This window comes from Lampetra fluviatilis, chromosome 45 (genome assembly GCF_964198595.1).
Source record: "Lampetra fluviatilis chromosome 45, kcLamFluv1.1, whole genome shotgun sequence".
NCBI lineage: Eukaryota > Metazoa > Chordata > Hyperoartia > Petromyzontiformes > Petromyzontidae > Lampetra > Lampetra fluviatilis.
The window spans coordinates 6,389,700-6,414,741 of NC_136319.1; the positions used below are offsets into that span (position 1 = coordinate 6,389,700).

Consider the following 25,042-nt stretch of genomic DNA (forward strand, 5'->3'; position numbering starts at 1 on the left):
ACTCACCATGGAATGTGGCCCAAGGCTACAGACAGCACTTACCTGTGTAGGCGTAAGCTGTAGATTTACAAACCGTGCCGGGTTTAGTCTTGGTTAATATAACACAAGGCAGTCAGGCTCAGCTCTGAGAGACACATTCACCGCCTGGATGACAATCTTGAATTTTTTTTTAGATTGTATGTTTTTATTCACCCAGAATACATTGACCCTTGACCCACAATACAATGTGATTCCAATTCACAGGTAACCCAGACCACAATCATGTCCATGTATATTTACACGATCTAACCCAAGAAACCTTTATTATTGATAATATTTTTCGCGAAAGCCTACGTGTTAAAGGCGATTTGTTTAACCTGTTAAGAACTCAAGATACCAGGAGTCTCGGTTGCAGGAGTGACGATAATGATGGTGCTTCTGCTGCTGCTACTGATGATGATGATTCCGTTGCTACTGATAATGCTTCTATTATTATTGATACTGTTGGTACTACTCACGATGCTGATTATGATGATGGAGATACTGGTGCTGTTGCTCCTGCTGTTGTTACTAATTCTGCTGCTAATGAAACTTCTGCTGATGCTGATGATTGAGTCGAGTTGAATTTGAATCTAACGAGGTGAGAACTCCGGAGATTATGATGAGTCTCATTGACAAGAATGACCTGGGTCACAAAAATTAAAAAAAAAACAAGTCAAACCCATGCTAGCAATGAAGCAAATAGAAATATCACCCCCAGTCCAGAGCACAATGCGATTAGCATTCACATAATTACCAAACTGTTACGATATAATAAATGCATCTCAAATGATCTACGCATTGCTAAACAGCCTGAGACTCGAGGTTGGGTTCACACCATATTGGTGTCTTACTTTAAGGAGGGGCGCCGTGGTGGCTAGGAGATGTTAACTCCCTCGCCTAGTATGCAGGAGGTCGTGTGTTGGATTCGGACCCTGACGGCTGCTATTTTTTGGGGTTTGTGTTGTCTCTATCCTTGTAATAACACACAGTGTCTTTGTGTTATTAATGCGTGTTGAGACAATATTAGTCGTGTTGTAGTGTAAGGTCGATCCTCACTCTAGATATATATCAGGCGCTTAATAACTTTAACCCACTTCAAAGTCAAAACACAGTTCCCATTGTTGTCAGCAGAAGCGTTATCCCATGATTCGAAGATTCTGGCTTCAGGTCCAAGTCTGAGAGCAGATAATTAAAATATTAATCAAAACAAACCTTTACGAATAATATTGGTGGCGAAAGACCTCCTACTACTACTAGGTATTAAAATGGCTTCTCTCTCTATGCCCTGTAAAATAAAACTAGTTTGGGTGGGGGGGGGGTCACTCGACCCCAGGTTATAACAAAAATGTTTTAGCCCAGCGACGCTCAGCACACACCACGAGTAGTCCCCCCCTAGTGATGCCATCCCATTCCCACCCCGGGTTTATCGCCCAAGGAGCGAGTGACCGCGAGGGGGACGGCGCGCGTCACCCCGCAGCGTCACGTGACGCGTGTTCCCAGCACGCCCGCGGTGGAGTTCCGCCCTCTCGGCGTTGAGCGCCACGCGGCGCGCGGTGCGAGGGACGATGACGTCAGAGAGAACCTTGGCTCCCCCAGCCCTCCCCCACCAGTGCGCTAACCACTGCACCACCGCTCCACCCCACACTACGCACATGGCTCGTTATACACTAAAGACAAAGATCCCTCATGTAGCCTTAACAGACTGTTGGGGCAAGTGCTGTTAGTAGCGAGGAGCAACCATGAAGACCGGCACTGTGACACACGAGGGAGTGTGTATGCAACACCATGCCCAGAAGTACACAAAGACAAAGACACGCACAGACAGTATCAAAGACACAAACACAATAACAAAGACACACAAAGACAAAGACACGCACAGACACAGTAACAAAGACACAAACTCAATAACAAAGACACACAAAGACACGTACAGACACAGTAACAAAGATACAAACACAGTAACAAAGACACACAAAGGCATACACATCAACCCACTTACCCGAAGACAAAGATTTCTCGTATAGGTTTAAAATACTGTTGAGTTAAGTGCTGTTAGTGAGTTTCACCTATGAAGGCCAGCCTGGGAGAGACCCACCTTTGTATCCCCAGGGGTAATGTTTACTCATCGCACCAGGTAGTAATTTGATGCTGAGTTGACCTAGGGGAGAACCAAGGCCGATTCATATAATCGCTATCAATGTTGTTTGTAAACCGGTCATGGGCCTCCCCTAGGTCGTCTCAGCCTCAAATAAGTACCTGGTACAATGTGTAAATTTCGCCACTTGGGAAACAAAAGTGGCCAGGCGTGATGGTGGCCACCCACACCCTCGTGTGAAGTGCCGGCCTTTATAGGTGCTCACTAACAGCACTTGCCCGTACAGTCTGTTAAGGCTATATGGGGGATATTTGTCTTTGTATCTGTGTGTGTATGTATCTGTTTGGGAGTGTATTTGTGAGTGTATGTGTGTGTATGTACATGTGTCTATCTGTTTGTGTCTGTGTTTGTATGTGTGTGAGTGTGTGTGTCTATCTGTGTGTGTCCATGGAGCCTTAACAGACTGTTGGGGAAAGGGCTGTTCATAGCAAGTAGCGGAGCCTGTGAAGGCTGTCACTCTTGCACACGAGGGGGTGGGTGGCCAGCACCAAAACAAAAATATGCACAAAGACACACACACAGTAACAAAGACGCACACACACACACAGTAACAAAGACACACACAAAGGTATACAGACCAACCCACTAACTCAAAGAAAATTATCCCCGTGTAGCCTTAACAGACTGTAGGGGCAAGTGCTGTTTGCTAGTAGCACCTATGAAGGCCGGCACTGTAGCACACGAGGGGGTCGGTGACCAGCACCACGCCCAGTCCGCCTTTGTCTCCCCAGTGGCGATGTTTGCACATCGCAGCAGGTACTCATTTGAGGCTCAGTCGACCTAGGGGAGAGTCTGGACCGATTCCGATAATCGTCACTGGTGTTGGTGAACCGGTCATGGGCCTCCCCTAGGTCGACTCAGCCTGAAAAAAAAGTGCCTGGTACGGTGTGTAAACATAACCACTGGGGAGACAAAGGCGGCCCGGCGTGGTGTTGGCCACCCACCTCCGAGTGTGCTGTGCCGGCCTTCATAGGGGCTGTCCATAAATAACATCACACGATTTTTGACCCCCCCCCCCTTCGTCAAACGGTGTCACAAAAAGTCAGACCCCCCCCTCAAATATGACGTCACAAAGCTCTGCTCCCCCCCCCCCAAAAAAAAAACATGCGTCAAATCACTTTAAGCTATTGTCATTGTAGTGCGTATTTAATGTGGCGCTGCACTCTGATGTTGTAGAAGAAAACATTTATTAAAAAGTCTATTTAACTAAGTAGAACGTATTGTCTATATTTATTTAAAGTTGCGCATTTTGACGTGACGTCACATTTCTCAACCCCCCCCCCAGGTGCGTGACGTCATTCATGGACGGCCCCATAGGAGCTCGCTAACAGCACTTGCCCCAACAGTCTGTTAAGGCTGCACGGGGAATCTGTGTCTTTGTGTGCGTGAGTCTGTTCGTTGTGCCCGTTTATCTGCGCTGCTCACACTCCGTGCTCTCAGCACGCACGACTCAGATCCAGAAACCTCGCTGAGTCACCATCACCACACCACAAATGCAGTGCGGGGTAGAGCGGTTGACTAAACGAGTGGTGGATGGAGTGCAGCAGCTCCATGGAGTCGGCGCTGTAAAACGACAGCAGCCCCGCCTCCCATTGCAGGTGGCACCCGACTCTCCGGGGAGGATTCCTCACCGGCAATTCGGTGCTGACACCACCATGAATCACGTAGCATGTGTTGTTAGTTTTACATAAAACCCAGGATGAGTCGTTATCTCCCAGCTTGCACTCTTTAACATCCCCTTTCCGTGCGATCGTCCCGTACGCGACTCCAACCGCACAGCTCCCCGCCACACCCCCCAAATCCACCTCCCAGTAGTGCTGACCCGACGAGAAGCTCTCGGAGCACAGGGCTTGTGGCAAGCTATAAAAGCGGTGTGGGTGATCGGGGCGACTGTGGGAGACAGTGGTCCACGTCACCGTCCTGAGGTCCGAGGAAATCTGAAGGATGTGGCTGGGCGAGTTTGGGTCCACAGTCGGTGAGCGTCCGTCTGCAGTAACGATAATCACAGTAGCCGTGTTAACAACAGCACCACTATAACAACAGCACTCGTGCACTAACACGCACGTACACTACAATAGAGCAATTCATGAGCTTTATTACACAACGTTGTAATGCGTAGCTATCGGTGTGATGACGTGTAACGGGTACAGTACAGCGGTGCGTTTGTCTGCCCCGCCATCTGCTACCCCGCCACGTGGCCCCGCAGCCTGTAGCACCTGCTAGGCAGGGTGGTGGCTGCCTCACCACGTGGCCCCGCAGCCTGTAGCACCTGCTAGGCAGGGTGGTGACTGCCCCACCACGTGGCCCCGCAGCCTGTAGCACCTTCTAGGCAGGGTGGTGGTGGCCCTGCCACGTGGCCCCGCAGCCTGTAGCACCTGCTAGGCAGGGTGGTGACTGCCCCACCACGTGGCCCCGCAGCCTGTAGCACCTGCTAGGCAGGGTGGTAACTGCCCAACCACGTGGCCCCGCAGCCTGTAGCACCTGCTAGGCAGGGTGGTAACTGCCCAACCACGTGGCCCCGCAGCCTGTAGCACCTGCTAGGCAGGGTGGTGGTGGCCGCCTGTGCGAGCCCTGCCCAGGCCCAGCCCCTGCGAGGCGCTGCGAGGTGCCAGGAGGTGGGGCGCTTTGTGCGCTCGGGCTGCACGATTTGGGGAGAATTTCTAATTGCGATTTTTCTGACAGAGATTGCTATTTGATTTGCGATTACATTTTTTAAGTCAAGCTTCAGTTCAATAATCACTGTGTAATAGATTTAAGACACGTGATGGAGCATTACCAAACGATACCATCAAAATATGAACTGCTCTATATATTCTAATGCAAGGATGATAACTTAAATGATATGAATTGCTTCCAACATGTATTTATTAAAAAAATAATTATTAAAAAAGAATATATAAATATAGAACAATTGTCAAGTTAACTAAATTAAGTTATAATAACAATAATAGACAAACAATTCCATTAAGAAAGTAATATGACTTTTCAAATCGCAAAAAAAATCGCAGCCTTTGTGATTTCCTAATCGCACTGTTTCAAAATTGCGATTTCGATTTAAAATCGATTAATCGTTCACGCCCACTGTGCGGTAGTGCCTGTGGGAGGCAGTGGATCACAGCAGCAGCAGCGTGGATATCAACACCGATGCAGCGTCTCTGTGTGTGTACAACAAACACAAACATCTCCCGTGTGTCACCTTTCACAGACTGTAGGGGCAAGTGGTGTTGGTGAGCACCTGTGAAGGCCAGCACGGCACACGAGGTGTGTGTGATAGTGTAGTGATGTACACTGTGTGTGTGTGATAGTGTAGTGATGTACACTGTGTGTGTGATGTGTAGTAATGTACACTCGTGTGTGTGATAGTGTAGTGATGTACACTCGTGTGTGTATGTGATAGTGTAGTGATGTACACTCGTGTGTGTGTGTGTGAGATAGTGTAGTGATGTACACTGTGTGTGTGTGTGATAGTGTAGTGATGTACACTGTGTGTGTGATAGTGTAGTGATATACACTGTGTGTGTGATAGTGGAGTGATGACTGTTGTGTATAAACATCGCCACTGGGGAGACAAAGGCGGTCGGGCGTGGTGCTGGCCACCCACCCCTTCATAGGAGCTCGCTAACAGCACTTGCTCCAGTCTGTTATGGCCATGCGAGGGATCTCTATCTATACCAAAAATGTTGATTCGTGTTCTTTTGTAAATAACTTGTTGTTGCCTGTGTAGTTATTTGCACGGGCAACTCCGCTTATGCCTTGGCCTGGCTGTCTAATATAACCTAAAGTTGCTTTTGATTCTGAGAGCTTCAGGCTGTAACTCAAACCTAAGAATCCTCAAGGTGTCTGTATCTCGCTGCCTTAAGCACTAATAATGAATCCTAAACATCTTAGCCCTAGAGTGTGTGTGTGTCAGATTCACACGCAGAATATCAATAGCATCCTCACTCAATTATACACACGTGTAATGTTAATATAGCTCATGTAATAGTAATTTCCAATCACATGTGTATGTGCTATATTTTAATGTGTGGGTATATTGATATATGTTTTTTTTTAGTAATTTTCCTTTCTGGCTAGGTAATGATTTAGACGGTCAACTAAGGTCAAGCCCTTGACTGGCTGTCTGATTAACCTTCGAATTGTAACACAGAATCCTCAACGTGCCTTTGAGTCTTAGAGCTTTAGGCATTAACATTAACCCTATGAATCCTAACTGTGTGAGTCTGGATATTGCAGCCTCAAGTACTGATAATGAACCCTAAACATCTTAACCCGTGCATGTGCGTGTCAGACTCACACGCAGAATAGCAATAGCATCCTCGTTGAATTATACACACGTATAGTGTTAATAGAGCTCATGTAATACTTCTTTACACTCGTGCGTGTGCTGTATGTTAACGTAGAGGTATTGCAATACATGGGCAATAGTAATGTATCTGTATGTGTGTACAGTGATACACATGGTCAGCCACAATGATAGCCCAGTCTGGCTCTGTGAGCCTCAGGTATTAACCTTGAACCCCAATACTCCTTACTGTGCCTCAGAAGGGATAAAGCAGCCTCAAGCATTATGAATGAATCATGCGAATCTGGAGGCTGCCTTAGTTTGGTTACGAGCCTCCGCCATTATCAAAGAACGCTACGCATCACAACGGTGATGTAGTCTTTCTCGAGTCTGATGATGACATCCATCACAGAGAAGACTTATGCTCATTGATTCATCTGCTACAATGGTTACATTGGCCACCAGCATCCTCACTGGATAATACATACGTGTAATATCAATGGAGCTTATGTAATAGTGAAATACACTCGTGTGTGTGCAATATATTTTTGTCCAATGAATGCATTACAGTCGTAATGTTTATCTTTGCACGTGCAGTGCAAGGTTATGCCTTCGTCTGGCTATGTGAGCCTCAGCCATTAACTGGGGAAGCTAAGAAGTGTAAAGGTGCCTTAGTTTGACTCTGTGCATCAAACTGTTAACATGAAGCCGAAGACTCCCAAAAGTGTCTTAGTCTGGATGAAAGATACTTGGGTATTAGCAATCAACAATAAGATTCTAAACGTACCTTGATCTTGTTCTATAATCTATAGTTTTTATCATTGAACCGTACATATCCTACAGGCAGCCTTTCTGTCTGTAGTGGTGATGTGTACAAGACGTCCTAGGTACTCATTAAGGCTGAGTAGGCCCAGGAGAGCTCCAAAATTGGTTCTGAATCCACTCATCACTGATGCTAGCCATGGCCGTGAATAGCCTGTTGGTGACGATGTTTTATCTCAGTGCACAAACCATCCCATCTTCACTGGACATCCGTACTCACTCTCGCTCATCAATACACCCATACACAGATTATCACGGTTGGTGTGAAAGAAACGCAATAAAGGTCGATACACTATTACAAAGACACGATACCCCCGCATATCCTCAACAGACCTTTAAGCACCAGTGAAGGCCCGCACGGCATACGAGAGGGTGAGTGGCCAGCACCAGGTCAGGCCGCCTTTGTCTCCCCAGTGGTGATGTTTACACACCACACCAGATACTCATTTGAAGCTGAGTCGACCTACGGGAGGTCCAGGACTGGTTCACATAATCCATCACTGATGTTGGCCCTGAGCGGAATTCACACTCGGGACACCAGGTTCGTAGCGCAGCGCACTAACCACGACACTACCGCTCCGCAACATACTTGTACAAGCTAAAGTACACGCACAATAACAGACGCACACGTGGCAAGAGTCCGTGGAACTCACACATGAATGCCAGCAGGTTGACCACAGCTCCCTGCAGTGCGCTGATCGAGGCAATGTCTTTGCTGGGAAATGAGGGTGGAGATCCCTTCTGAGCGTCTGTCCTGTGAGACCAGAACCAGCAGTGATCCACAAAGCCCGTGTTTTACACAGCACCAACACAGACAGCATCATCACACCGCTAAATCACTCACAGCAGCATCACACTGCCCGTGTCTTACCCAGCATCATTTTATGAAAAATAATAGGTTCAGCCCTTTCTGGCAATAAACTAGATGCTCTGATGTTCAAACACCAAATAGATATATTTGTAAGGAATCAAATCTGCATTAACCACACGTACTTGTGGTAAACATGCAAACAAACATGTCTGATACTTTTTTTGATGCAATGTCTTTGAAAATGATTAGCTTAGAATAGAGGCAACCTTCTTTATGGCCTAGTCTCACCAGTGTCAGACCAGAGAATGCCAAAAGCGAACAGTGAGCATGTTTGTTTGCAGATTCGTGTGGTTTAATGTAGGCTTGAGTCCTTCCCAAAGGTAGCTATTGCTGTTTGAACATCTTAACACCTGTTTTATTGCCAGAAAGGGTAAAACCTGTTCTTATTTTTCATACTATTGTAGTGACATAGAATCGGTCACATAGCATAGAGCTGGCTGCTGGCAGGGAACGGGATCTGCAGCTTACAGCAGCCCTGACTGACAGCAGGTCACGTGATAAATCAGAGATGGATGTAGGGGAAGGGTTACGAAAGGGACATCGAGAACCTGCTAGTAGGTTCCAGAAGAGGGGCGTGGCCGGGGCAGAGCCAGGCCACGCTGACAGTATAAGAGGGGCCCCGGGAGGGGACCTCGGGGCTGTCGTGTGGAGTGGGATCCTGTCGTGCTCCTGCTGCTAGAGTCTTCATATTCGTCTCCGTCTTCACCATCTTGGTGTCGCCAGTCAGGCAGTCTACCAGCTGTCCTGACTGGGAATCATAGTTACCATGTGTGAACTGTTAAGGCCGTTTAATAAATAGAGTGCCTCCTGCTCTTAGTGTCTCTGAGTCAGTCACATATTATGATACAGGAAAAAAGGTCCCATAATACAGTATCATTTCACACGGCATCATACCACACATCATCATCACACAGCATCAACATACACCATCACACACAGGATCATACCACACTAAATCATCATTACACACATCATCATCATGCAGCCCATGTCCCACACACGGCGTCACCCCATGTGTTAATTTGTGTGACTTCACGAGTCCATACCGGTTTGTCTCCTTTAGGTGAACCTGCAGGAGTCAGACACAGAGGGTGTGAGTCAGTTCACCTCCAGCCACGTTAACCACATGGTGATTCATAGACGCGATGAGCTGGGCTGTGCTCAGCCATTCGTATATTCCAGTGTTGTTGGTTGTAAACAAGACAAAGCCGTGGAGTCGTTCGAACTCGATGGTTCTCATCAGCAAGGTGTGGCCTCTCAAACCGTTGCCACTCGGTACCCAATGTCACAAGAAGAGGCGTTCGTAGCACTCGATGTCGATTCGCAATGATTGTGAACCAACATTCAAAATAAGTATGCACTGTGAGGGTGAATTACACCCAGAGTGTTGCGTTAGCAGAGTCGATAGCTTAACAGGGTAAGAACATTTTTTGAAGCAGACAATCTCCACATTGGTCTCATCAGCAGTCAGTGCTGAAAAACAGCCCTCGGTATTTCTTGAAGTTAAAAGTACTTCTATTTTCAGCATGACTGATGGTTGGTCTACATTTGGTTACATCAATAATTAAAATGTAGTGTAAAGAAGTCTCAATCTGTTGTACATTACAGGACCATGCGGTTACAATTTTAAATGCCAACATCTGCAACATTACCAACGGATTAACTCTAGGGATTTGCGTGTCAATCGTTTATTTATGAATTTGAATTTCAAAAGTAATTTATATTTTTATCAGAATATACAAATCCACGTCAGTGGACTTGATTCCTCATTTAATTTCAGAATGCATGGGCTATACATTGTATTGGCAATCCAAGATGCTTTATCCTTGCGTTGAGTTGCATCGCATGTACCATGCTTAAAAAACGTAACGAATATACGCGAACTGGGGCACTTCCCCTGGCTCCGTGAGCGCTTTACCTGCAGGAACTTAAGCGAGTGCCTCTCCTCCTGCAGAGCGCGCAGGCGCGTAGCTGCTGCCTGGAGGTCACTAATCTCGCACTCGTAATGAGCGATGTTCTCCTTGATCTGGGACAGCAGCTCGCGCCCCTTCACGTCCACGCGATCCAGAGCTGCCTTCTCGTCTTCATCCAGCGTCGCCCTCATACGGTTGAACTCGCCTGAGATGCGAGCCTTGGTCTGGACCATGGAATCCTGAGAAGGGGCATGCGATAGATTCTATCAATTCATATACCATGCTGTGAAGACCAAAGTCACGTTGTTTTATGGATATTTCAAACCTAGATATCCCAGCCTCGACATTGTCGTTGAACTCCCATTTAACAGGTCAATAACTTTAAGTATCTACGTGTTATCTTGTCTTTCACATTGATCATCTGGCCAGTAATGATATAGTCCAAGCCACCATCCTCCCCATCTTTGACGCCTGTGTAATCGACCGCCAAGCCTCTTGATCCATAATACCACCTGGCCACCCACTTTGACCTTGATGCCTCCATATAAATGCATGATTACATCCTCTATATCACCTCTAATTTATCTCCCTGGATACCTTCATCCTTAACGTTCTTTTGAACAAAACTGACAAATACGTGTAAATACAGTACAGGGGACTAGCGGTCACAGGGGGTAATGACAGGGGAATTAGCATGGGAAGAGACTAAGGGCCACATAGGGTAATGACTGGTTAAGGGACAGACAGCAGAAGGATCTAGAGTAGGGGCTGTGGCCAATCCTGACTGATACAGAGACACTGGGTGTGGAAATCGGTCTAGAGTTTGCTTTTACCCATTCAAGATTTTGGAAATATGCACTTCCACATCATGGGGCTGATGGGATGTATACATTTTACTTATGATTTTTATACATAGAGATGTTTCATCTGCTTATATGTTTTTGTTACTTATATTCTCCACGTTTTTTTGTATATCATGTATATCACCAGCTGACCTGATGCCCTGCATTACAAATGGATCCTTCTGCATGCGAAAACACAAACAGGCTCATCGCAAAATTGTTGTAGACATATAAAAATTAAAGACAATTACGTAGTTATCCTTACCAATACAATGTACAGCGCTAAGAGTAAATATGCCACGCACCTGGGGGGGGGGGCAGATATTTGTGACGATGTGTGACGAGGGGGGGGGGGGGGTTAGAGAAATGTGACGTCACATCAAAATGCGCAACTTTAAATAAAAACACGTTCTACTTAATTAAATATACTTTTTAATAAATGATTTCCCCTACAACATCAGAGTGCAGCGCCACCTTAAATACACACTACCATGACAATAGTTTAACGCGATTTGAAGCACGTTTTATTTTTTGGGGGGGGGGCAGAGCTTTTTGACGTCATATTTGAGGGGGGTCTGATTTTGTGACACCATGTGACTAGGGGAGGGGGGGGTCAAAAATCGTCCAAAATCGCGTGACGTCATTTATGGACGGCCCCTAATACATCACGATTCGTGCCAATTCAATTTAAAATGTTTGAAACACATTCCTGTGGATGGAGCTGGTAGGAACGTTGGGTTGTTTGGTCAATGGCCAGGGTCAACGGCGGCGTGGTGTATTCCGCAAATATGCCCGACTGTGAGGGCGGGCACAAGCCGGCGTGAAGGGTGGGGACCGAGTGGCGACCTGGGATGGTGGAGAGAAAAAAAAAATCTGTTCCTCAAAAAAAAAAAAGAGATGTGGATGTACCACCTAAAGCAGCCTCTCCCCCGCCTGAATAGAGTGCAATTCTGCCAGAAGGTGGTGGCGGAAGACGGGTATCGCGTCCAGGTCGTACCACTTGAGGCAGTTCAGGACGCCATCACTGTCGACATTGTGGGTGACGAAGCGGTCGTACGATTGCACGGCGTGCATGACATTAATGATGATGTGCACGCCGCAGTCGTAGGTGTTTGGCTGCCACGGCACAACCGCCCAAATGACACACAGCGGCGCTGCGACAGGCGCTTCAGGACCTCGCGAACGAGTTCGGTGGCGAATGCCTCGAACGATCGTGCGTTTTCTGACTTGCTGTTGCTTCGCGCCAGCAAGTCGAGGACAAACACAGTTGCACCGGCCGGGCTGGAAGCGTTAGCAATCAGCAGGAGTTGCCAATGCGCCACCTCATGGATCGGAACAATCCATGAGACGGCGCTGCAGCGCGCCGACGTATGGGCATCTTTCCCGCCAGGTAGATGGTGTACAGGAACGTGTTTAACAGGAAGACGTAGTCCGGGCGCCGCGAGATGTACATCTGCGTGAAGAAGGTGACGATCTGGCTGTTCAACCTGCGCCACAGCACCAGGCAGTCGAAGTCGGCCTGATAGATGGGCCCGAAGCCAGGGAATTCGAAGACGACCATCGAGGCGGCCTGCGCGGGCAGCTCCAGCAGCTCCAGCGCCGCTTCACGCTGTTTTTTCGTGACGACCGGCGGCGCCCTGTCCGATTTCTTGCGTTTGGCCCGTGGCACACACAGAGACGGGCAGGTCACCGGCGCGCAGCGACCGCTTGCGCCACATGCCGTCGGCGCCGAAGTCCATGCTCCAGTGGGTCACGAGAATCTCGGGCCGCATCGTCTTGAGGCTGTCACGTCGGAACACCGGCGACAAAGGCAGACAACGGAACCGGGCGCCCATGCGAACTCTGCTGAATATGACGTACACCATTTCGAACGTGAGGCGCTTGCTGCCGCGGCTGGGCTCCAGCAGAGCGACAATGTAGGCGAACGTGCCGCCCTGGCACTTCCACGTCGTCAGTGCCAGGGCCAGGTCCACGGCATGCCGCGCGTAGGCGACGCTGTGCTTGCCGATCTTGCAGTGGGCCAGCTTGCGGCTATCCAGGCCGATCGGGATGTGGACCTCGGATCAGCGACCGTTGCCATCCACAGGATCCAGATTCAGGTGCGAAGGCCACCTCTCGACGTCGACGCCGTGCACGGCCACGATAATGTGATCGGGTGGTGTTGGTAGATCGACGACGTTCCCGTCTCCGGGCCGGTGCGCATTGATTTGAGCGAGCGCCGCGCGACGGTCGCCTTCATCGTTCCAGGCGACGGCCAGCATCTTGCAGGCGGTTCCATTGGCGACGCCGTACTGGACGTGTGTAATTAATTGGACAACAGGAAGTACAGTGGTACCTCGGAGATCGAACTTAATTCGTTCTAAAACCGGTGTTCGAACGCCGAATCAATTTTTCCCCATAAGAATGAATGGAAATAGCATTAATTGGTTCCTCACCCAAGGAAGCTCCTATTATGGGCCATTTTACACAAAGTTTACAATATAAAAATCCAGCACAGTACATAAAAGCATACAAAAAACAAGAAACACAGTTATAATTAATAGAATAATTGAACTTCACTTTACCTGTAGTAAGGAGAGTGGATGGCTTGAGTGGAAGGTTGTGAGGAGGGGAGGAGGAGGTGTCAGTGCTGCTTGGAAGAGGAGTCCCCCTCCATTTAAACGTTGGGTAACTGCCCTTCTGGGGTTCTTTCTTTTCTTTGCCTTTTTCTAGTACTAACTGATTCACTTGAGGGCCTTTTAACTAAAAACTGATCTATAGAGGATTTTTAAGATGTTTCTGAAATGAATCAATGCATTATCATTATAAAAATCGCCTGCTCTGCTGGCTACTGCCTTATCTGGATGATTTTCTACAAAAGTTAACAGAACGATGTTTTGCGGGTCTGCTCTGGGCGAGAGCTATGTGTAAACTGGGTCAATCGTCTTTGTCCCTGGCTACGCGTCTCAGCCCATACAGGTTCTTTCAAGTTGTTCGACCTCCGAATTTTTGTTCGATGGCCGGGACAAAAAGGGTCGAAAATTTTGTTCGATCACCGAATTGTTCGAGTTCTGGGGCGTTCGATCTCCGAGGTCCTACTGTAGAGTAAATTTGTATTACAAGATTTGACCACGACAAACAGAGGAATCAAGTGAAGTAAAACCGTTGAAAAATATAAAAGGGCAGAAATTGCTCCATGGAGAAAACAACATTTTCATTCAAACCCAGCACATTGCAACGTTGAGTCAACGTTGGCATTTGGTTAACATTGATGTACACACACAGTGTGGTTAACATAGGTGTACACACACACACAGTATGGTTAGCATAGGTGTACACACACGCTGTGGTTAACATAGGCGTACACACACAAGCGCCGTTGGCTTCCCCATAAAGCGGTACCTATTTTATCGACCCAGGAGGAATGGTGTGGGTTTTTTTCAAAACAGGAACCGCACCTCGTTAAGCAGCAGCAAGGTCGGTAGTTGATACAGCACACGTGTGTACAGTGCTCTGTGCAGATGTGTACAGTGCTCAAATAAAGGTTTTATTTTGACCGGGCAGGGCCCACTGAGCTGTATACGATTCGGAAGTGACCTTGTCTCGAATGATGGCTCAACGAATTGGCGGCTTAAATGTAGAGATTGAGTGCCGTGGCCGCCTTCCCCACCCAGCCCCTCCCTCCCCACCCCCTCCCCATCCTCCCCTCCCCACCCAGCTCCTTCCTCCCTTCCCCACCCCTCCCCACCCTCCCCTCTCCACCCAGCCCCACCCACCCCTCCCATATTTGGAATGCACGACGGACAAAATAATCCCCTGTGGGCTGGTGTAACCAGAGGTTCCTACAGTAATAGTCAGACTCTATGTTATGTCTGCTTGAGAGTTGGGTGCGTGTCGTGAGAACATAATTTTTCCAGCATTCCCAGAACTCTCTTGAAGTCGTGTTTCTTGTGTTTATGCGAGCATTTAACGGCCAATTTACTGTTTTCATCTTCATTTTCGTTTAATTTCTAGCGTCTAAGTCAATGCAGCCATTGCTCTATACTGCGTTATTTTATCTCATCCATTGCAAGTTTTTCGAGTTTAACTGCGAAGTGCTTTGCAGTCTATGATTCTTTTTTGATATGATTCTTTTTTTAAACGTTGCATTTTTTATAATTTATATTTCAAGCCCCCATAGCTATATAAAGCAATATCCTGCAGTTATTACACAATGACTCAAGACTAACAAAATTAACTTGAATCTACGGAGTTGTCCTCAGAAAGAGAGTCAGAGACTCCACGCAGGGTGGAGGTCACAGGGTCACAGAGTCCACGCGTGGTACCTGCACGTCCTTGCGAGTGGCCTTCATCCGTCCCACGGACGCCTCCGCCTCCCTCCTCTTCTCCTCCACCGCTCGAGTCTCCTCTCCGACTCCACTCTGTAAGAGACGAAGCCACCAGAGGAGACAACTTCTTATGCGGCTCCCTCTCAGCCCCACTCCACACAGAGGCCTGCACAGTGATCGTTCTATAACTGCCCATCAGAAAAGAGTCCAAATAATTCAGCTTGAAAGAAAAAAGAGCGTGGAGAGAGAATCTTCCCACTCTGATGGTTTTGATTAAATGAAATGTTGTTGTAGCACTCTTATGGGCTCAGGTCATGGTACTGTTCGCTCCTGAGTGACTCCAACTCAACCCACGCGGGCCTCACCTTCCGTGTCTGATGCTCATCCTCCAGTGTGATGAACTTATGACCCGTGTGGTCTCCTGCAATGGTGCAGTCGCTGCACACGAGGCTGAGGTCTTGCTTGCAGTAGAACTTGAGCTCCTCGTTGTGCCTCTTGCACTTGCCTTCTTCAGGGTTCACATCTGATGAAACCAGGACGTGGCCCTTCAACTTCGCTCTCTCCAGGTGAGGCGCGAGGTGCTCCGTGCAGAAGGACATCTCACATTTGAGGCAGGTCTTCACTGCAGGCGTCTTTCCTTCTGGGCAGTTGTCACAGGAAACAACACCAGCAGCAGCAGCCATGGTCTCAGTTACTCGCAGCTGCTCTATTAGGTTGGCGATCGTCACGTTCCTGGTCAGCTGGGGTCGTCGAGGGAAGGTCTTGCGGCACTGCGGGCAGCAGTAGGAGTCGGTCTCCTTCCAGGCGTCCTCCAGGCACTGGAGGCAGAACGAGTGGCCGCAGCTCAGCGTGGAGGGGCAGTCAAACGTGTCCAGGCAGATGGGGCAGGTCAACCTCTCGGTCCACGTTCTCAGATGGAGCTGCGCTTGACATGACCCGAGGATGCACCCAAAGTTGTTGCTCACTGTGCCTCAGAGAATATATTTCATCAAAACTATTTATGTTTATAAGATCGTGAGATGTTTATTACCATTGACGAGGTGTGTTTGTTCAGGAGACGTTGTGTGAGCAGCTTACACAGCGAAGACGAACAAGGAAATGAACTTGACTTCACTTGCAGTGAAGTTATAAATACCTCGAGACACGCCCTGGAATGTTCCACACGGCGGCTGGGCTCACCTGTGTAGACGTGGCGTTAGTCACGCACTGTGTTAGCTAAAACTGATTTGTGTGTTTAGTTTGTTGTCCTTCCCCTGCACTTCCGATTAGCATTGTTGGCTACGTACGGTGTGGAAGAAGTTCAACATACATACATACATAGCTTTGACCGGTCTCAAGTGATATAATATTTATACAAACAAAACTCAGCAGCAGCCAGGGACGCAGCGATAATGGTTTGTCCCACACGCTGATTGACCGGCTCGGGTCAGGCTGTGTGTATTGCACAATGGAACCGCACCTTGTGCAAACATTCTAATGTAAAGTTAACTTGTTATTTACCTGTCTTTATCCATTTTCTTTTTGCAAGGCCTGTTTGTTTAAGCTTCACAGTCTGTGATGGTCTTTCACCTTTATCAACTAATATTTTAACTACTGGCTTCATGCGTCTTCTGTTCATCTGAAAAAAAAAAAATTTGTTTATTCTTATGACACCGTTTTATTCTGATTGGACAGTGGTTGTATGTATGTTGAACATTTTTTCACCGTACGTAGTCAACCGTGCTAATCGAAGGTGTGTGGGTGAGTCTGTAGGTGGTGATTGGATGTGTGCATTGTTACAGTGGAACCACACCTTGTACAGATATTCGGATGTGAAGGTGAACTTGTTTTTTTCCCCAACTGTGTCTTTATCCATTTTTTTCTTGCAAGACCTGTTTGTTAAAGCTTCACAGTCTGTAATCGTGTTAAACCTTTATCAACTAATATTATTACTTGTGTGTGGGTCGCTGGCCCCCGAGATCTCTCCCTGGGGAGTGCTGACTGCCGGGATACCGTTTCAATTCGACCCCTCGCCACTAGGCGCACCGTCGCGGGGTTCCTCACCTATGGGGTGGGAGTCGTCGCTCGAGGATTCCCCTCCACCTGGGGTCCGCGTAATAGGCATCGTTAGTTGCCAAGTGATACTACGTCCCCTTCAAACAAACACGAACCTCCCCTTTTAGATTTCACACCTGTATCGCACACATAGCGATGGTACGCACTCGCTCAACCCTGACTATTCACGTTATGATCGCGCACCTGTAGTATGCCGATTACGCACGCCGCGAGCTCACGCATACACAGTACCGCGCACTCCACATGCCACCCCTTCCCTCGCGCCGCCCTGCACAGCGTTCCGACGAGGCGAGCCGCTGTATACACAGCACCACACGCGTTCACACTTCTCAGCGATATCACACGAGGCCACGATCAGCTATTGATGATTTATTCTCGGCTACCTGGGACTTGTTGTTAAGTCAGTATGAATCGACGAGGCTGGCCTACGCTGATACCTCTGGGCCTATTCCCTATTTATCTGCTTACGATACGCTTTCACCTTCTTACTCATGGTTTGAAGTATTCGGCGTCCCGTGGGTTTTCCTCGCTGCTCGTCTCGATCCGTCGCACGGACGTCCGGAGGGCAGAGCTGGGAGCCGTCTTGACCGCTGGCTTCTTGGAGTTCCCTCTACCTTGCTACCTTCACTTTTTATCCTATCTCCCCGTCCCAGGGCTCCGCCTCCCCGAGCACTCTTCGCTCCCTCCTGCGTTTATGCGCGGCGCATATTCTAATCAGCTCCATTCTCATGCCCTTCCATGACAATGGTTGTACGCGGCGCGTATTCAAATTAGTCCCATTCTCATGCTCCTCCATAACAATGCTTATGCGCGGCGCGTATTGAAATTAGTCACATTCTCATGCCTCCCTATCAAATGGGTGGTCGGCTTGACTGCGCCGGTGCGTGCCTTTGTCATGCCAATTAGGTCGCGGTGTCCATCACAAAGGCTTGCCGTGGGAATTTGTGCACGAGCCTTCCGCGTGCCTCTGATTAACCGTAATTTCAGCTTTTACCCTTTAACTTCCCTAATTTCCCTAATAATGGCACCTACGCGCTCGAGCCCATTCTCGCTCCTCCCCTGCCTGTGTGTGGGGGGAGCGTTTCAACCGTGGTGGCCGAGTGCCCCTCGCCGCGACCATGCAATTTTAATGCCGGTCACAGCGCCGCGGTGCGAAGTAGCATCGGGGGAGGTCGTCCAATTCCTGGTCGCCAGAAACCGTGAAGGTTAACCCCGATAAGGGCATTTCGGGTTAAAACCGGTCAGCCAGGTGACTTCCCCACGAGCTCTATGAGGGGGGGGGGGGGGAATGCGTGCGGGTGTGTTTATGTGAGGTGAGGTGAGGGGGACGCGGGGTCGGCTCCGTCACTAGGTGGTGGCGAGGTCGGGGGTGGGGCGCCCGCCAAACGGCTTCATGGCAGCGGCATCACACTTGCTTCATGCATCCTCTGTTCATCTGTCAATTATTTTTTAGTTTTTTTTCATTCTTACGACACAGTTTTATTCTGAGTGGATGGTGGTTATATGTATGCTGAACTTCTTTGTCACCGTACGTAGTCAACCGTGCTAATCGAAGGTGTGTGGTTTAGTTTGTGGGTGAGTGGTTGGGTGAATGGGTGTGTGGGTGAGTGGTTCGGTATGTATGTTGAACTAATTTCGCAGCTTACGTAGCCATTCGTGCGAATCGAAGGTGCGAGTGAGTGGGTAGTGGTGGAGGTTGAGTGAGTAAGTAAGGGGGGTTATTTGGTGAAAGGGGAGACAGATGGGCAGGAGGATGGCGTGAAGCGTGGGCGAGCAGGTGGTGAGAGAGGGCTGGAGGAAGAGTGGCTGAGAGGGCGTGCGGTTTAGTGGTTGGGTCCCTAGGTGAGTGGCCTCACGCATTACCACAGTGAACAGTCCCTGGCTTAACAAACATCGTGGTTCATTTAAGCTCATTATCTACATGACTTTCACCGTCAATTTTCTTATTATGCGTAAAAAAATCGACGATTTAAATCTTAATAACATAAAAAATATATTCATCACCTATTGTTAATGTTAAGATTTGACATCCTGAACTCGCTGAGTTTGGTCGATTGTATAATTTTTTTTAATTTTAGCAGGTAAGGCCCACTGAGGTTAATAGCTCTTTTCAGAAGCGACCCGGCCACAAATGATAGCTCACAGACGTGGCTTATTACATGGACATTTCTAGCAGCCAAACACTCTAAACGCACTTTTCTAAGTGTGAAGGGTATAATCGGAGGATCCGGCAAAAAATGCACGCAACCACGGGGAGAGAATGCAAACTCCAAGTACACGTACAAACATCGTGGTTGGGATCGACCTCACGACCTCCTGTATACCGTGCGAGGTAGTTAACATCTTCCAGCCACCGCAGCGAGATGTAAAAAAATTACAGAGCAGCGACAACGAACAAGGAAACGAATTGACTTCACGTGCAGCTAAATTATAAACACCACGAGACGCGCCCTGGAATGTCGCACGCGGCAGCCCGTACTCACCTGTGTAGACGTGGCATCACATTCACACAGTGTCAAGGTTAAAGAGTCGCAATTGATATATTGTTTTACAAAAACCCCACGGTAACCATGAAAACTGTAATGGTTTGTCCTATAGACTGGTTACACCCGCTTGGCTGAGGCTGTGTTTCCCACTGTAAACTTCACCGTGTAAATTATTATTTACACTTTAAAATTATAAGTAGGCTTTCGCGACCATTATTATTCATTAAACATGTTTTTGGGTTAGATCACATAAATATAAAAGTGTCGTTAAACTCGCCACCACCCGACACAACCAATGAGTAAGGTTTGTCACCTAAACAAAAAAAACATTTCCGCTAGAGTGAGGCTGTGCGTTTTGGCCAGCAAACCACACAGCTGTTAGTTCGTATTCAAGGTTTAATAAAAACACGATTCTCCTAAACTGCAAGTAACACAAAAACCAAACAACTCAATATTTTAAGAGCCGGTGGTGTGGGTACGAGAGACGGTGGTGGTGGTGGTGATCCTTGATAAATAAAAACGTCCCACAAAGCAGCGGTCCCTCAAAGAGCCACACGCAGCTCTGGAGCCACAGGTTGCCGACCCTGTGCCCTGAACCAACTGGCGTGAGCGTCAAGTAATAATAATTTAAATTTTATGTAATTGGAAATGGATAATAAAATAATGATTGAGCGATTTTGTATGTATTACTAACTTTATTATAATTAAATAACGGTTTAATACTGAGCTAAAAAACAATTAAATATTAGATTACTGTTTGTGCTATAATACGTTGACGCTAATAATGCAATAATGGAATTTTAATAATTAAATAATATATTTATACTGATTACATAATCATTTAGTAATGGTAATATAATAATAATTAACATTTACAAAGCGCCCTTAAACAATCGCTCTCGGCGTGCTATGCATGGCAATGCAGAAAATAGTGAACATCACCCAAGGAAAGAAGTGAGAAGGAGATTTGAACATCACTAAAGGGAGAAAGCCATTTTAAACAGCCAGCTTTAGTGGAGATGTGAAGATGAGCAGTGACTCGGAAGTCCACTTGACCTCGAAGGGCAACGAGTTCCAGAGTTTAGGTGCCGCGATTGCCAATGCACTGTCACCCCCCACGTGTGTAGCCTAGAGACTGTGGGACGGTGAACAATGCACAAGATGAGGATCTTGACGATCTTGATGGGATATCCGTGGCTGAAGGTCACGAATATAGTTAGCAAGTCCATTTAAGGCGAGGGCGAATCGGTTGGCCCTGCCTTTTACACGTTTGTGTCATTGCCTCTCCCTTCTGCGAGGATCTGTGTTTACGCTTTGCAGTTCTTTCTTGGTCTCATTCTCTCCTTCTGAAATCTGTGAAACGGGTTTATTGTTGGGGGAGATGTTCTCCCTTGTGGATGGCAGCTGGTGAGTAGTGTGTGTGGATATGGGGTGGTGAGTCGTGTGTAGATGAGGAGTGGTAAAATATTTTTCGTATCAAGGCTCACAGACAAGAAACAAATAATTTTGTATTACTTTATACGGGGTTACAAACCTCACGAGGCACCCCATGGAATGTGCTCAGATGTTTAAGGCATGTAAAAACAAGCCCGCATCACACAAACCTGTCTAGATGTACCTGTAGATTCGCGCCGTTGGCTTTAACCAGTGCCAACAATGGACTTTGTAAGAACATGATCACAATCGTAAAAATAACACATCCTGAGATGCGGGCTTTCAATTCCAAGCAGTCGCCTGTGATTGAACGCTGTTCTCTGTTGAAACGAGTTGATGGTTTAAACCTCATCATTTCCAGGCATGAACGCATACAGCGTTTGATTATTCGATTAATTTGGTCCAAAGTCCAGCTCTGAGCATTGTAGAGTCGTGGTTTGACTGCCGTGCGTCGAACATCGACAATGCAGCTGGGATAGGCTGGTAATTGCTGCTTCCTGGTCGAGATGAGAACAGCATTTGGCGATGCATCGTTGGCGGTGGTGTGCAGGTACAACTAACACAACACATTTATAATAACCGTGTTACGAACCTCCGATAAGCACGGTTGGCTACGTATGTTGCGAAAGAAGTTCAACATACATCCAACTATACAGCACTAATATACACTACACGATGACACATTATACACTACACTACACCACACACGATACACACTATAGATCACACACGATACACGACTGTACACTACACACTACACTAAAATATGATACACGACACCACTATACTACATTGATAACACTGACAACATACATACGTTCTGTAAAAAACCTCAAAAAAATCCGGCCTGCATCAGGTGGAGAGATGTTATCTGCCTTGCTTCGTATGCATGAGTTCATGGGCTCGAACCCGACCCTTGACACTTGTATATTTAGAGTTTGCATGTTCTCCCTGTAGTCGCATGGATTTTAATCCAGGCCCTCCGGTTTTTTCCTCTACATTTAGAAACACGCGTTTAGAGTATTTGGCTGCTATACATTTCCACATGCGTTGAGTTATAATTTGTGACCAGGTCGCGTCTGATAAAGAGCTATATAGCTCAATTGACCTTACTTGGTAATATAAATATAGTAGATTCAGAGTTTACTTCTACGATTGTCACTCTTTGGGTCCGACTTAGAGGGAGTATCCTTTTTGTATCAATACGTTTCGAGTGTGGCGCATTTATAAATGCACAGACAGTCTTCGATTTATGAAAACCAGCACTTACGAAACAGCTTCTTGAAATATATATATTTACATTGACTTAAAACGCAAACTCACACTTGCAAACTAAACTCCAGAACTATTTATTGTGTCTTTTGTGCAGCCATCCCATGTCAGTAGATTGATCAAGCAAGCAAATTATTTTAAATTCACAATCTTGCTTCTTTCTATTACCACTTCTTGCTCAATGCCCTCCCTTCCTAACATCATCGTCTCTGTCTTTTCCACGTCAATCTTCCATCCTGAATCATTTCCTGACTCATTCGGGGTATGAAAAATTCCCTGCAGTACAACTACGCAGCTGTCTTCCATCCCATAAACATCGTTCGCGAATCTCGAGTTATTTATTTTTTCTACTTGCACATATATTTATATATATCCTGTTTCGTTGTCCTGAATGGCATCCATCACTCTTTCCAAGAATGTGACGACGTTGTTTGGTGGTAATGGACCGATACAACAATTGGGGACAGAATAGGGGTGGGGGGTAGGGAGTCGTGTTTTACCATCAAGGTCGCTTCCATAGCGGTGTGACCGGCTGGCCGGAGTGCGGCTGCGTGCGTTGCCACAGACAATCTCGTCTGGTGAACGCGTTCTGGTAACGCTTTAATTCGTCACGTTTCACGTACTTATTAAACTAATTTTTCTTTTATTTTACCAGTCAAGGCCCAACTCGAGCTAAGTATCTCTTTTTAAGAAGCGACCTGGCCACAAATGATAGCTCAAAGAAGTGGCTCATCACGTGGAAACGTCTAGCAGTCAAATACTCTGAACGCGTGTTTGTAAATGTGGTAGGAAAACCCGGAGGACTTGGAGAAAAATCCACGCGACCACGGGAGGAGAGACACCTACAACTCCAAATAAACAGCAGCAGGCGTCAGGATCGGAGTCGAATCCACGACATCCTGAATACAAGGCGAGGTAGTTAACATCCCCTAACTACCGTGGTACCCTCATTGTCACCCCCCCCCCCTCCGTTTTCATTTCTGCATCCACGTTAAGTGTCGATAAGTATTTTATTGCCTATAAGTTGTAGTCCATCAACATTTTTTATTTAAGTAAAGTTCATATTTTATATCGCGGGTCAACTGAGATTGTCACGTTTCCGTACAATATCTACTTCGTGCTATAGCTGCCCCGCAGTGATAATACGCGAATGTGTGAACACGCACTCGCTTAGCTACTCAGCGGTGTGAGTTACACTCTCTCATCTAGATACAAACACAGACTCATTGATAACTCATCCATCTATTATAATACAAGTGCGTAGTTCGTGTGTGCGTGTGTCACGCTAACGCTCGCTTGTTCCCGCCTGTTGATTGGCCAAAACAACATTTACAATCGGGGATGTTTACACGAAAGAAAGTGTTTCTATATTTAAAAGTTTAAATACAGTAACATGTTTAAAATATACTTTAAAGTTTAATTACAATTGAATAAAAACATTTGTCTTGCGATGACCCACGGAGAGAGAAACCATTGCCAACCACAGAGGTGATTCTATTCCATTATTTCACAATTTTACGACTACAACTTTTCCATATTCCATCGATTCAAATTGTAATTTGTTATACATTATCCAATTACAGTTGCAGTAATTATATAATTCTGTCTTGCTTTGTTTTTTTTAATGTTTTAAAGTAAAAGTTAATGCAATATTGTTGCTAACCCCCCCACGCTGAGTGGTACATTCCAAACATCCCAACAGCTACGGTGAGCAATGTGGATCAATGCAGATACCGGTAACGCGATTTGTTATTATCACAGATGTTAATTTGGCATCTTTGGACTGACGTACATCAGAATCGGAATATTTATACTGCAAGAGGAATCCGATGACCTGTAAAGCTCTTTGTAACAGATGTCCAGTAGGAGCACGGGGTAAGAACGTCACAACAACAAACAGTACACAAACATGATAGTAGCGTAAGTACAAGGAAAGTTAACACATCACCATAACACATCCACAGTAGTTTAACACGTAAAGCCTTCGCGAACAATATCCATTATACAGTTTTATTGTTGGTTAACCATCTAACCCAATCAACCTGCATTATGGACATCTACAGTATATAAATATAAAAGTTAGCAGTTCCCTTTGTCTTGTTGACATTCGGGTGATTGCCAGAAAGTGCTTTGCTTTATCCACCGCTTTCTTTGTTGTCGGAGTGCAGTGACGAATTCGCCTTGGCTCCGTGTCGCCATGGACTGCGTCTGTAGCGCGTTGTGGCGAACGGCGTGCGGGTGGTGCAGCTCGTTGACGCACAGCAGCTGCTGCTGTTGTTGTTGTACAACATTAATGGTTGACGCCACATCAATGTCTATTTCAATTCACTACGCATCGTTCGTGATTCGAAGCTTTCGTGACTGCAGGCATCCATACTCTTTGGTTGTTTAGCTAAAAAATATCTACGTTACTTTACCGAAAGCACCAAGAATATAACAAATATATTGTTAAATGTTTAAAATCGTCAATACCTAAACAACAGACATCTTCATCACCTATTCTTGTCAATGTTAACATTTTATATCCTTTACTCTGGCTGATTTTTGCAGGTTATATAAAAAATATTTCTTTCTATTTTACC

At 46.8% G+C, this 25,042-nt stretch overlaps 1 pseudogene; it reads right to left on the reverse strand.

Moving 5' to 3' along the window:
• Nucleotides 1-3,612: 3,612 nt before the first annotated feature.
• Nucleotides 3,613-16,146, reverse strand: LOC144947439 (E3 ubiquitin-protein ligase TRIM11-like; annotated as a pseudogene).
• Between the last annotated feature and the right edge of the window lie 8,896 nt (nt 16,147-25,042).